The following is a 14539-nucleotide window of genomic DNA, read 5'->3' as shown; positions in this document are numbered from 1 at the left end:
GAAGAAGAACTAAAGAGCCTCTTGATGAAAGTGAAAGAGAAGAGTGAAAAAGTTGGCTTAAAACTCAACATTCAGAAAACTAAGATCATGGCATCTGGTCCAATCACTTCATGGCAAATAGATGGGGAAACAGTGAGACTTTATTTTGGGGGGCTCCAAAATCACTGCAGATGGTGACTGCCGCCATGAAATTAAAAGATGCTTACTCCTTGGAAAAAAGTTATGACTAACCTAGACAGCATATTGAAAAGCAGCGACATTACTTTGCCAACAAACGTCCGTCTAGTCAAAGCTATTTTTTTCCAATAGTCATGTTTGGATGTGATAGCTGGACCATAAAGAAAGCTGAGCGCCAAAGAATTGATGCTTTTGAACTGTGGTGTTGGAGAAGACTCTTCAGAGTCCCTTGGACAGCAGGGAGATCCAACCAGTCCATCCTGAAGGAAATGAGTCCTGAATATTCATTGGAAGGACTGATGTCAAAACTGAAACTCCAATACTTTGGCCACCTGATGCAAAACTGACTCATTTGAAATGACCCTGATGCTAGGAAAGATTGAAGGCAGGAGGAGAAGGGGATGACAGAGGATGAGATGGTTGGATGGCATCACTGACTCATTGGACATGAGTTTGAGTAGACTCTGGGAGTTTGCGATGGACAGGGAGGCCTGGCGTGCTGCAGTCCATGGAGTTGCAAAGAGTTGGACTTGACTGAGGGACTGAACTGAACTGAACTGACATGTTCGTCAACAGGTGAATGGATAAAGCAGATGTGGTTTATATATACAATGGAATATTACTCAGCCATAAAAAACGAAATTTTGCCATTTGCAGCAAAACAGATGGACTTGAAGGGCCTTATTCTAAGGGAAATAAGTAAGTTTAAGTCAGAGAAAGACAAATACTGTATGATGTCACTTATAAGTAGAATCTAAAAAATACAACAAACCTGTGAATATAACAACAACCAAAACAAGGAACAGACTACAGATACAGAGAACAAACTAGTTGTTACAAGTGTAACGAGGGAGGCAAGATAAGGGTAGGGGGTTAAGAAATACAAAGCATTATGTATAAAATAAATAAGCTACAAGTGTATATTGTACAAAACAGGAAATAGAGGCAGTATTTTACAATAACTATAGATGGAATATAACCTTTAAAAATTGTGAAGCATTATACTGAACAGCCATAACTTGTATAATGTTGCACATCAACTACATCTCAATTTAAATAAAACACCCAGTTCCTTCACCACCTGTTAATATTTCCAGTCACGGGAACTTAATCACTTTATTTCACTCCACTGATCCTTGGCTTCTTCAAATTTAAAACTGTAGGGAAAGCAATTTTTTTTTAGAAAGCCCTGACGGAGTTGGGTTGTGTTCTCACTGGCTATTATCACCATTCCTTGGTGTCACCTCATTCATTTCCTGGTGTTTCCTTAAGTATCTCTGTTTGGTAGAAGGAGAGAGGTAGGAGTAGGGGGGAAACAGAGCTATTCATTATAGCTGGATTCATATCATATACCTTTGTTAAGATGCCTTGGGGGACTTTCCTCGTGGTCCAGTGGTTAGGAATTTACCTGCCGATGGAGGGGACATAGGTCCAATCCCTAGTCTGGGAAGATCCCACATGCCATGGGGAAACTAAGTCCATGTGCCACAACTACTGGACCTGTGAGCCCTAGAGCCCGTGCTCCGCAACAAAAGAAACCACCACAATAGGAAGCCTGGACGCTGCAACAAAAGAGTAGCCCCTAGTCACTGCAACTAGGGAAAGCCTGTGAGCAGCATAATGGCCAGTGCGGCCATAAATAAATGTATAACTAATTTTTTTAAAATGCCTTGGGGCAAAGAAAATCCAGAATATGAAAATATGGAATTTGAAAGTCGAAGTACTCAAATCCCAGGAAATCACTCTCCATGTGCCAGTAGCAAAGGCAGCATCAAAGAGCAATAAGAACATTCCAGAGATGCTTCTGCCTCCAGAATCACTCCCACCTCTGGACGGAGTCAGCATCTGTTCCCTCAGCCACCCACTCCCAATGTGAGAATATCCTCACCTGTAACTACCTTTGCAAAGAAGGCAGTAACCAGAAGGAATGCTAGGGGAAATTCAGCCCAGCAGTTCACTCAGGGTGGGTTATATTTAAGAAATACTGTCTTCTTCAGCCTGTGCCCAGAAGACAATATTTTGACAGACAGTATTTTTGCCCAATTGACAAAATATTGGAAAAATATTGACAAAAATGTTTTTATGAAAAGCAGATATCCAGAAACTTTGGGCCAAGTGGTATCCATGAAAATTGTTTTATAGGCACATAAATAATGAAACTGGTCACATGTAAAGTTCTTGGCACTGATCTTACCACAACTCACACTCTCAAGAAACCATTTCAGAAGTGAGTTGGTGAGAATGACATCACTGGGCTAAACTTATCTCCACAAATAAACTGTTTGCAAATGTCAGAACTTCATTCCTAGCAGCAATAAGTTACTTACCTCAGAACTGATGGAGACACACCAGTGTGTAAAATAACACGGCTGAAAACTCCCACCTAGCCTCGTACTTCCCTTTTGGAGTCGATAAAAGTGATGCTCAGAAAGCATAAATAAATTGCTTGAGGTCACACAGTTATTGAGTAGCAAAACTGCCACTGACTGGAAACCAAGTCTGCTGATCTGAGGCCAATGTTCTTTTTACACAACACATCACATTTCCTTCAGCCAAGGCCCAAGGTGTAATTCAAGTGCACATCTATTCAGTAGTGCTGGATGTGACTCACTTTTCCTCCAAGACTTATACTACCTTCTCACTAGGAGAATAGTCTATTCCCCATTTAGCCACTGGACCACCTTTTACCAGGTAGGTGACTATACTGCTATTTCAAAATATATGCTACTTATTCTAAATCTGACATTTTATGGTCACACCTTAAGCTGCAAATAGATATACTTTGGGCTGAAAATATATTTACAACAACTCTGGGCTGAGTGTTGCTTAGACAAAAAGTTGTGTCTTTACAGAATTATTTATTGTAGCAGAGTCTTTAATTCCGATGACAAGGTGGCCTGTAGCAATGTTTAATATTCATTCACTTTTATTCAGGCAGAAAATTGACATTAGGACAGGTCTATTCTTATAAAAGACCTTCTAGTTTTTCCAAAAGGAAGACACTTTTTCAAATATTATTCAAATACAGGCATGGAAAAGGTAGCCCCAAATTGTGATATCAAGTGATAACTTTGTATTAATATTAGCAACCACAGCCAATAAAATGCTTTTGCAAACATCTGAGAATGCCACAGGTTGAGAGCTGGAACTTTGCTGATAAAGAGGACAGATAGCTCAGGCCCTTCCATGTGTCCTAGGCATAGGGCACAGAGAAATGAAGAATCCTCCCCTCCTGAGTGAATTGACAGCCACGTATTTGCTCAAGATCTAGGCTGCAGATGTTGGAAAATGTTGACCTTCAGAAAGAACAATGAAGCAACCACTACATCTTAACCCAATCAGAGTGCTAGGAGAGTCATGGCTTGGTAACAGATGGATGGGTTTTTTTAAATCCCATAAAAAGAGACTTACAGATAAGGACAGAGACGTGGACAAATACACTTGCCTGCTCTTTCTAGAGCCCCAGGCACAACTTGAGCAGTACATTGGGTGTCCCTGTGCCCTGACGTCAAGGCAGCCTCTGCCCAGGCTTTGTTCAGCCTGTCTGCTGGTCTATCTTTACATCCTTTATACGAAGACTGGATTAACTCAGCAGCCGACCATCTGGGCTGCTGTCCCAGCAACAAAGAAAGCCATGTGGTCCGAAGGCATTTTGGGGATTGAGAAAGGGTAAAAAGCAATAGAAAAACAAACAGCCTGAACCAGAGGGGCATGAGGGAACACACGGAAGGGCATACTGTGACTGCAGAACAAGCATTCCATCCTGCCAGGCTTGCCCGAGCTGCCTCTGAGTTGTGGCATGAGGGTTCACAGTTCTCAGAGCACAAAGGTCTGGAAACAGAGTGGTCTGAATTGGGAGAAAAGCAGGGAAGCTCTCGTGGCATCCTGCCTCCTGAGACTGGGTGGGGTTCCCAGGGGGTTGGGTCCCTCCCACTAGAAGAGGGTACACCTGGGGCTAAGAGGACAGTGGCCACTAGAAAACCAGCAAGATGAAACCAACCCCCTTGACCACCAGGGCTCACATTAGGAAGGGGATTTCTTGCTCTTTGGAATAATAAAGGGTGGGTATACTGACAGGAAATATTAGGTCCTTATCTAGCAAAGAGAAACTGGCTAAAATATAAAATATTTTCTATTAAATGTTTACCTACTTTAATTTTAGTGCTTTTTAATCAATAAAATAGAACCCATCCAGGCCCAATGGGGAAATTGTCCCAGAGGCTTGGTCACCTTGAAGCAACCATTATGATATTAGTTCAGCAAATGAGCAAATTTCATTGAGATGGGATGACTGACTATCATAAAGACAGCAATGTTTCTCCCTCAAATAGCATAAAATATACTGAAGGTGTAGGTAGACTCCTAGAGAGTTGTGTGTTTGGTTTGGTACAGTAAGGATTATTATTATTATTTTTTTTAATTTTTGGAACTGGGTGAAGTAATTTGATGTTCACATGGAAGAATTAGTCTCCAAGAAAATTTTGAATTATAATAAAGAGGAATATAGCATCTTGTGTTTGAGGCTGAGAAAGTCATCGATTTGCCTTACCAGCTGTAAAACTTATTTTAAAGTTTCTTTAATCAAACCAATGGGAGCAGACACATAGATCAATACAGTATCCAGAAAAAGATCCTACTTTTCATGAGAAATTGACATGTGACAAAAGTGGTATTTAATTTAGAAGAGAAAGGATGTCTTGTTTAGTTCTTTCTCCACTAAATTAAAATGTAATAAGGTTTAGTAGACTTTGCAGGCATCATTGACTAACCATTTTGAGGAAGCAAATTTGGACCTCATCCCACACACAAAAAAGTACTAGATGAAATAAAGGTTTAGCTGTTTAAAATGTTAATAACAAAATGAAACAGAGTTCTTAAGCAACAAGGAATTTCCAAAACTATAAAGAAAAAGGCAATTTTGATTGGAAAAGAAATTCAAGAAAAACATTTGAAACAATAAATTATTCTATGATGTCAAAAGACAAGTAAGAAAATGTAAAAATTATTTGCAAATCACATGAGAGATTGAGAGTTAAATTCTGTAACACATAAATGGATAAGGAAAGAGCATAGAAATCAGTACAAAAAGGAACAAAGTATCTGACTTAAACCTCAAAATATAATTCACAAAAGAGAGTCCAAATGGTTAATTAATAAATGAAAATGATGCTCAACTTCACCAACAGTCTAGAAAATGCAAATTCAATGTACATAAGATGCCATATTTTATCTATCAGGCTGGCATTAATTACAAAGAACACTAATCCCCAGTGTTGGCTAGGCAAATGGAAAATTTCTCTCATGCATTGCTGGTGAAAACATGAGTACTATATTTAAGAAAGTAATCCATAACATCTAGTAAAATAGTCGTGCGTGCACGCCCGGTCATGTCCAACACTTTGTGACCCCATGGACTGTAGCCCACCAGGTTCCTGTCTATGGAATTATCCCAGACAGAATACTGGAGTGGGTTGCCTTTTCCTCCTCCAGGGGATCTTTCTGACCAAGGGATTGAACCTGAATCTCCTGGATTGGCCGGTGGATTCTTTACCACTTGAGACACCTGGGAAACCCCTCAAAATAATTGTAACGTGTACCATTATTTGTAGTGACCTTTCCACACAAAGAAACCTCAAAAATAACCTGAATATCAGATGTCAACGGCTAAACAAATTATGGAACATCATACTATTAAAAAGATGTACAATATGAAGTGTTACATAGTTATTAAGAAGAATGAGTTAGATCTGCCTTTGGGGTTGTTACAATTACTTTTCCCATTTCACAGATGAGGAAACTGAAGAACATAGATGGTAATCAACTTGCTGCAGGTCACAGAGCTAAACATTGCTGGACCTGGGTTACAGATCCATGAAGAGCATTTCAAAATGGAGGCCACAGTCAAAGTTATTAAGGGTTGCCAAGAGTCTGGAAGTATAAATACTGAAAAAGGACACTGAACTTGGTAATTGAGAGGCTACCTTATCCTAGATAGGGTCTGAGTTCAATGGCTTTAGGAGAAGAGCACATCAGAGTCATGTGTGGATGTGAAAGTTGGGCCATAAAGAAGACTGAGTGCCAAAGAACTGATGCTTTTGAACTGAGGTGCTGGAGAAGACTCTTGAGAGTCCCTTGGACAGCAAGGAGATCAAACCAGTCAATTTTAAAGGAAATCAACCCTGAATATTCATTGGAAGGACTGATGATGAAGCTGAAGTTTCAGGACTTTGGCCACCTCATGGGAAGAACCAATTCATTGGAAAAGACTCTGATGCTGGGAAAGATTGAGGGCAAGAAAGCAAAAGGAGAAGGCGACAGAGGATGAGATGGTTGGATGGAATCTCTGACTCAGTGGACATTGAATCTGAGCAAACTCTGGGAGAGAGTCAAGGATAGGGAAGCCTGGCATGCTGCAGTTCATGGGGTTGCAAAGAATCGGACCTGACCTAGCGAGTGAACAACAACAGCAACTCCAAAGAGTAAACAATGGCTATTTTTTCAAGCAATGCAACAGCCAGTAGCAAGAGAAAGGAAGATGGTTTTAATGACTTGCCTCTGCTTGAAACCCTGCCAAGGCTCCTTAACTCTCTTAGAATAAAACTTAGAAAAAAAACTCTCTTAGAATAAGGTTCTATCTGATCTGGCCTCCATCTACCATTTTGGTAATATCATCTGCCAATCTCCTCCTATGCACCTTGGCTCAAGCGGTAAAGAGTTCAACTGCAATACAGGAGACAGAGGAGACTCAGATTCGATCCCTGGGTTGGGAAGATCCCCTGGAGGAGGAAATGGCAACCCACACCAGTATTCTTGTCTGGAAAATCCCATGGACTGAGGATCCTGGTGGGCTACAGTCTGTGGGGTTGTGAAGAGTCAGACATGACTGAACATGCACACACTACTCATCTCCTCTGACCAACTGTGCTCCAGCATCATCTGCCTGCTTTCTGTCCCAAGCATAGACAGCCTCCTGCCTGGGGAGTGTCAGGCTCCACTGTGCCCTTGACCTGGAACCCTATTCCCCCCATATGTGCATCTATTTATCTAGGTCTCCATCAAGTCTCCTGCTCAGAGGCTTCGTAAATAGCATTCCTTCCACCCCTGTCATCTTCAGCCACTCTTTTTCCTTTAGTTTTTTTTCCCCAGCCCTCATCACCACAATCATATATTTACCTATTTAGTGTTTGCCTTCCAACACCAAACATGAGCTCCATGAGAAGAGGGACTTTGTTTTTGTACCTGGAACAGTTGTTGATACATGATAGGAGCTCAATAAAGCTTTGTTAAAGGAATTAAGAAATAAAGTTGGAAGGAACTGTACTTCTTCCCACAAAGCTCATAATTTAATTGTGTGTAGATAATGTGCGTGCGCACATACACACACACACACAATATTTAATTGAGCACAAGTTCATGGAAGGCAAAAACAGCACACAAGCCTCATAAGATAGACAGTGGGCTGAGGTCAACCAGAAAACACTTTGCACAAGCGAAGAGCTTCAAGTGAGATTTGAGGAAAAGGACAGGAGCTTGGATTTATAAGAAGGGAAGTATAAGTGAGGGATGAGTAATGTTTAATATGAAGACAGGAGGTGAAGGAAGATTCAAAGAGAAAGTCATGTGGAAGCCACCAGTTCTCTGGAGGGCTCAAAATAATATCTTTTTCGACCTTAATAAAATCCATAGATTTTATTCAGATCTGCACACTTGTACTCATTTGTGGGTCTGGCTGTATCAAGTTCTATATGATTTTATCACACAAGTGTCCACCACCACACTCAAGATACTGAGCGGCTCTATTACTACAAGACTCCTTATGTGATCTTTTACTAACAGAGATGCCATCCTCCATCCTCATCAGCCTGGTTATATCTTACATGATTAATTTGTTCTAAACGGATCTACTCTTTCAGGGATACAGACTTTGTTTTACAGAAAACAGTGTTCAAAGTAACACATCAGTTAAAACTTTATACTAAAATGCTCATCAAATTGGAAGCTTTTCAGGCCAGCTGTGTACAAGGAGACTTTGAATCAAAACAAGTTATCTAATTTAGAGAAGAATGAACCAGGGTATTCAATACTCCCCACATAGTCTCCTTGGAGAAGGAAGGGGCAACCCACTCCACTGTTGTTGCCTGGAAAATCCCATGGACAGAGGAGCCTGGCAGGCTACAGTTCACGGGGTCGAAAAGAATCTGACACAACTGAGTGGCTGAGCACTGAGCACCCCCCTCCATCCTCCTCTACTACATTCTGTTGTTTGGGGAAGGACAAATCAGATATTTTTCAGAGTTAGTGTCCCTAGAGGAAACAACAGCTTATTATGTAAGCATCAAGAAATGTGATGCAGCATGCAGGAACTTTAATTGTGGCAAGTGAGATCTAGTTCCCTGACCCAGGATTGAACCCCAGCCCCCTGCATTGGGAGTGCAGAGTCTTAACCACTGGACCACCAGGGAAGTCCTGCAGCTAATACCTTGAGCAGTCAAATAAAATTAATAAATAAGAATAAATATTAAAAAGTAAATAAATGTGTTGATAATACATTTGCTTCTTGAAATGTTCATGATTGTTTGAGGACATGTCTATAACATGTAGCAAATTTGAGGGACTGTCTATAGTAACAGCAGGGTATTGGAAAGAACACTGGGCTTGGAGTCCAAAGACCCAAGTTCTGTCACTTATTAGCTGTGTGGCTTTTGGCAATTCCCTTAGCCTCTCAGAAACCTCTCAGCTTCTTTCCATAAAATGAGATGAAGACTTGTTATGTTGTTACAAAGATTCCATCCCTTAATGAATGTGGAAACATTTGGTAAATTGTTCTGCAAATACAGACAGCCCATTTCTTTTGTGCTGGAGTTAATTATGGGACTCTTTGGTCAGTAGGCACTGATGCTCTTTCAGCTCTATGCTTACTTTTCTCTCTTCAGCACATTACTAGTCTTCACTAAAGCATCTTGATTTTATCTTTGGGGTCTCCACTGGCCACTATTACAAATAATCAGATAGGAGGAAAAGGGAGACATGTTCTCAGATCTGTCTTTACAGAAGCAAGGGGCGAGGCAACTTATAGGAGGATAGTAGTCAACAGCAGAGGAAACGTCACGGCTTTGGAAAATATTATGAAGGAACCATTATTTTCTAATTGCAGAATACAAGCCTTCAAAGGCTTGGGTGGTGGAGTTCCAGGATAACCTAGGAAAATAGTGGTTGGTTTTCAATGGTACAGATGAACCTATCAGTGGGGCAGGAACAGAGATGCAGACACAGAGAACAGACGTGTGAACGCAGGAAGGAGAGGGTGGGACGAACTGAGCGAGTAACACTGACATAGATACACTTACTGTTGTTGTGGCTTCAGTTGCTAGTCAGTCGTGAGTTGTGTCTGGCTCTTTTGCGACCCCACAGACTGTAGCCCACCAGGTTCCTCTGTCCATAAGACTCCCTAGGCAAGAATCCTGGAGCGGGTTGTTGTTTCCTTTTTCAGGGGATCTTCCCCACCATGTGTAAAATAGCTAGCTAGTGGGAGCCTGCTATAAAGCACAGAGAGCTCAGTCTGGTGCCCTGTGATAACCTGGAGGGGCAGGATGGGGGTGGGCTGGGAGGGAGGCTCAAGAGGAAGGAGATATATGTATGGATGTATATATCTGATTCACTTGGTTGCTCAGCAGAAATTAACACAACATTGTACAGCAATTATACTCCAACTATATATATATTAAAAATAAATTTAAAGATTAAAAAGTAAAAAAAAAAAACAAAAAAAACACAGTGGTTGGTTACCATTTTTCATCAGTGTTTAAACTTGCTTTAGTAAGTTCCCTCCATGGAAACACACCTCCAATTTTATAAGGCACAGTGATGGGTATAAAGTATGCTTTATAAATATGCTTTGGGCTCAGCATTGCTGGAATGGAGATCATCTACATTAAGGGGCAGTCATGCATCTGTTACAGTTCTGGCCTGTGTCCCAACTTTCATGGCCTCCCCTTTCATAACGTCTGCTTTCTTGGAAAGCCAGCAATGGAAGGTCGAGTCCCCTCAAACCTTGAACCTCTCTGACTTCTCCTTCTGCCACATCTCTTTGACTCTTAACTGGAGAAAGTTCTCTGCTTTCAAAGCTTCACTCAATCAGATTAGGCCCACTTAGATAATCCAGGATAATATCCCTATTTTAAGGTCTGTAACCTTAATTATATCTGTAAAGCATGTAATGTGACATATTCAGTTTCCAGGGATCAGAGCATGGAGGTATTTGGAGTCCATTCTGCTCACCTCACTGCTCATAGCCCATAAAATGACCACCATAAACCTCTTGCATCTGTGTATTTCATCACTCAATCCAAGTTAACATGAAATTTTATAAAGTCTACCTTTCTTCATGCAGGTTTCATGCCTGTGTTATTAGATTAAGAGACATTTCACTGCCAATCTGTTGGGGCTGCTATAAACAAAAATAATACAGACTGGGTGGATAAACAACAGATGTTTATGTCTCACTTTCCCAGAGGCTGAGAAATCCAAGATCAAGGTGCTGGCACACTTACTGTCTAGTAAGAGCTCATGGCCTTGTTTATAGACAACTACCTGTTTGCTAGGTCCTTACACGGCCAAAACGACAAGGGTGTCCCCTGCAACCTCTGTTATAAGGAAACTAATCCCATTCATGAGGGCACCACAATTGTCATATCACCTCCCAAAGGCCCCAGTTGCTAACACCATCACAGTGGGGATTAGGTTTCAACAGATGAATTTTAAGGGGACACAAACTTTCAGACTATAGCCCCTACCAAAATCCTTGAAGAGTCATATTCCTTGTATAAAACAGAATAACGAGTTTTTCTCCCCTCCAAAAAAAAAGATACAAAAGAACATTTTAAAAAATGTAATGTTTCTTTTCAGTTATGCCCATAGCAAGTTGAAAGCAAGCCCTGAAGACAGTTATGGTCTGCATGGTTATAAAAATTCCCTTATTATTGCTATAGAAGTAATATATTTAAATAGTTTTTTAAAACTGGATGCTTAAATTGTTTATAAATAAAGGAATAGAGGAAGTACTTAGAATAATAATTCTTAACTCCAAAATTGTTTGTTTACCCTATCTATTTTTAAATATGGTTGGTCCTGTGTATAGATATTCCACTACCATGTGTAATATTAATGTCCTTAAATGATACACTTTTTACAGGTGGCAAGGGAATCATGTCAGCTTTGATGGAGGTTATATACTGGAAATCACACTAAAAGGAATATGGAAAAGTGAAATGGAATAGTTCCAAGCAGGCTGGAAGCAAAGAAGAATATTAAATTATCACCCAGGAAACCAGAGGTAGAAATTTTTAAAGAGCTTACCATTAAGGTCAGTTAGAGTTTAGTGTCAAGATAAAAGATATATATATATATATATATATATATATATATATATATATATATATGCATTTACCTAAGCTGTATGAAGGAATAGAAAGTCAGAAAGAACAGAGCATTAAGCAAGAAAAGCCCTGCCCTGGGTGGTGAGGTCCAGGCTACAGCTGCTCCCCACACTGAAGAGGAAGCTTAGGAGGTCAGTGATGGGAGAGGCAGAGATTCTAACCCTCCCCCCTCTTATACTTAGACAAGTGACATTCAGCTGCGTGGTTGCAAATGCCATTAAGCAAATGAGCAAATGGCAGTGAGCGAATATGCCTTTGAAAGTCTACATGATATTCTAATTCAGAAGTGAAAGTCTTAGATGTCTGTGACCCTGAGTAATTGTTTTTGTACTAGCTGCCAAAAAAATCACAGCAAAGTCATTTTAGACACTTCAGTCTAAACACAGGGAAGCTTTTATGAGGCTAATAAACCCATCTCTACTATGTTGTAAATTCGTATATTTCAAAATTCTTTTTAAAGTATATAACCTTTTCACAAGTACACACTGTACATGGTTTTGGAATGGAAGCATTGCAACATGCCATGGCCGGAAGGACTAAAGTTGAGATTTTAAAGTGAAGTACTCAAAAACGGCTGCTTCTGTGGAAGAGCCCCACACATCACTACAGCTGCAGCCTGACTACCACGGGCTGTGGTTACGCCTTGGGCACCAGAGAAAGAATGGCAAGGCCTGTGGTTGGTGGGAGGTTGTGGCGTTGTTTTTCCAAACATGATTCTGAATATATTTATATTTCACCTCAGGTTAGAAAACCAATCAACTAACCAACAATGACAATTTCACCCAAATTTACTCATGTCATGACACAGAGAGTTTAGTGCATATTGCTGGAAAGCTGTAGGGTGAAGCAGCTATCAGTCAAGGGCAATACCAAAGGGCAGAAAGATCCAGAAAGCACTAAACAGCAGAGCTGGGATGAATTGTAGAGATCCTCTAATCCAAAGGTTCTCAATTCATGGGCTTCGGGCTGCTATCATAACAAAGGAACAATAAATTTATAGATGTCACAAGCCTCATATATAGCACACACTCATACACACAAACACATTCACACACAGTTGCTACATTTTAAACAATAATATATTTAAATCAGTTGTGTTCCCTTTTCCTTTCCAAGATAGCATGTTGTCTCCAACTCTTTGTGACCCTATGGACTGTAGCCTGCCAGGCTCCTCGGTCCATGGGATTCTCCGGGCAAGAATATTGGAGTGGGTTGCCCTCCTCTAGGGGATCTTCCTGACCCAGAGATTAAACCTGCATCTCATGTTTCCTGGGCTTCCCTGATAGCTCAGTTGGTAAAGAATCTGCCCACAATGCGGGAGATGTGGGAGACCCCAGTCCGATTCCTGGGTCAGGATGATCCCCTGGAGAAGGGATAGGCTACCCACTCCAGTATTCATAGGCTTTCCTTGTGACTCAGTTGGTAAAGAATCCGCTGACAATGTGGGAGACCTGGGTTTGATCCCTGGGTTGGGAAGATCCCCTGGAGAAGGGAAAGACTACCCACTCCAGTATTTTGGCCTGGAGAATTCCATGAACTGGATAGTCCATGGGGTCGCAAAGAGTCGGACACGACTGAGCGACTTTTTCACTTTTTTCTTATGTTTCCTGCATTGGCAGGCGGGTTATTTAACACTAGCACCACCTGGGAAAGCCCTTCCAAGATAGTAGCCAAGTTCTTTGTACAACACTGGCTCACAATAAATTTTAATTTTTCCCCGGGTTTTATTTTCTAAAGCCCTGAGCTCCTTGGAGGAATTAAGAGTGGAGAAGAGAGATGCAAGGTTTAAGTCAAAGGAAGGAAGGTTTTCCATCCTGTAAAAGATTTGAAAGTCTTTTGAGATTGTCCAGGAGACTGGAAGGAACAATAGAATCAGTGGGGTAGGGAATTCTCTAGTTTCCTAGGACGTCTGGTACATCTGGGAAGGTATACCATCCAACAACCAGAACTTTTAGACTCAGCAAGGATTATCACATGCAGAAAACGAACAAAAGAAGGCAACTGTAAAAGAAGCAAGTGGTTTCGGACAATGAGTATTTCAGGGCTAATCAGTGTGGGTTGAAGATTGGAAGGATCTTAGGGTGGAAGGGGGAGGCCCAGTAATGATTATGTATGTGTGTGTTCAGTCGTGTCTAACTCTTTATGATTCCATGGACTGTAGCCTGGCAGGCGCTTCTGTTCATGGGATTTTTCAGGCAAGAATACTGGAGTGGGTTGCCATTTCCTCCTCTGGGGGATCCTCCTGACCTAGGAATTGGACCTGCATTTCCTGTGTATCTGCTACATTGCAGGTGAAACCTTTCCCTGATGAGCCATGAATGAAATTAGATAAATTACTAGACTGACAAAATCATCTTTGTGATATTCAGAGCCAGATTAAGAAGTGTTTCTAAAGTGACATTTCACACATACCAGAACTTACTGTATAGTACTGGTGTTGTGCTATAAACATGCACACAAGACTACTCTAAAAATGTACACAGATGTTGTGAGAAATAAAATGAAGTTTGATTAAAAGAGTTCTAAGTGTGACTTCCTTGGTGACCCAGTGGTTAAGACTCTGCACTGGCAATACAGGGGCAAGGGTTTGATCCCTGGTTGGGGAAGTAAGATTCCACATGCCATGCCGCACAGTCAAAAACTCCCCACACCTTCCCTAAAGGGGGAGACACGGCCCTCCACTCACACTGGATATTCCTAGAGGCGGTACAGTTTCCTAACTAGCTGTGCTCAGAAGCACACAAACCACTGATGAAATGCTGATGCCTGGGTCCCAGCCCTAATGCTTCTTTTTTTTCTGCACTGCATGCAGGATATTTGTACTCTGTGCTAAGTCGCTTCAGTCATGTCCAACTCTGCGCAACCCTATGGACTGTAGTCTCCCAGGCTCCTCTGTCCATGGGATTCTCCAGGCAAGAATACTGGAG

The sequence above is a fragment of the Cervus canadensis genome, chromosome 10, assembly GCF_019320065.1.
Source record: "Cervus canadensis isolate Bull #8, Minnesota chromosome 10, ASM1932006v1, whole genome shotgun sequence".
Taxonomy (NCBI): Eukaryota; Metazoa; Chordata; class Mammalia; order Artiodactyla; family Cervidae; genus Cervus; species Cervus canadensis.
Note: the sequence above shows the minus strand (reverse complement) of the source record.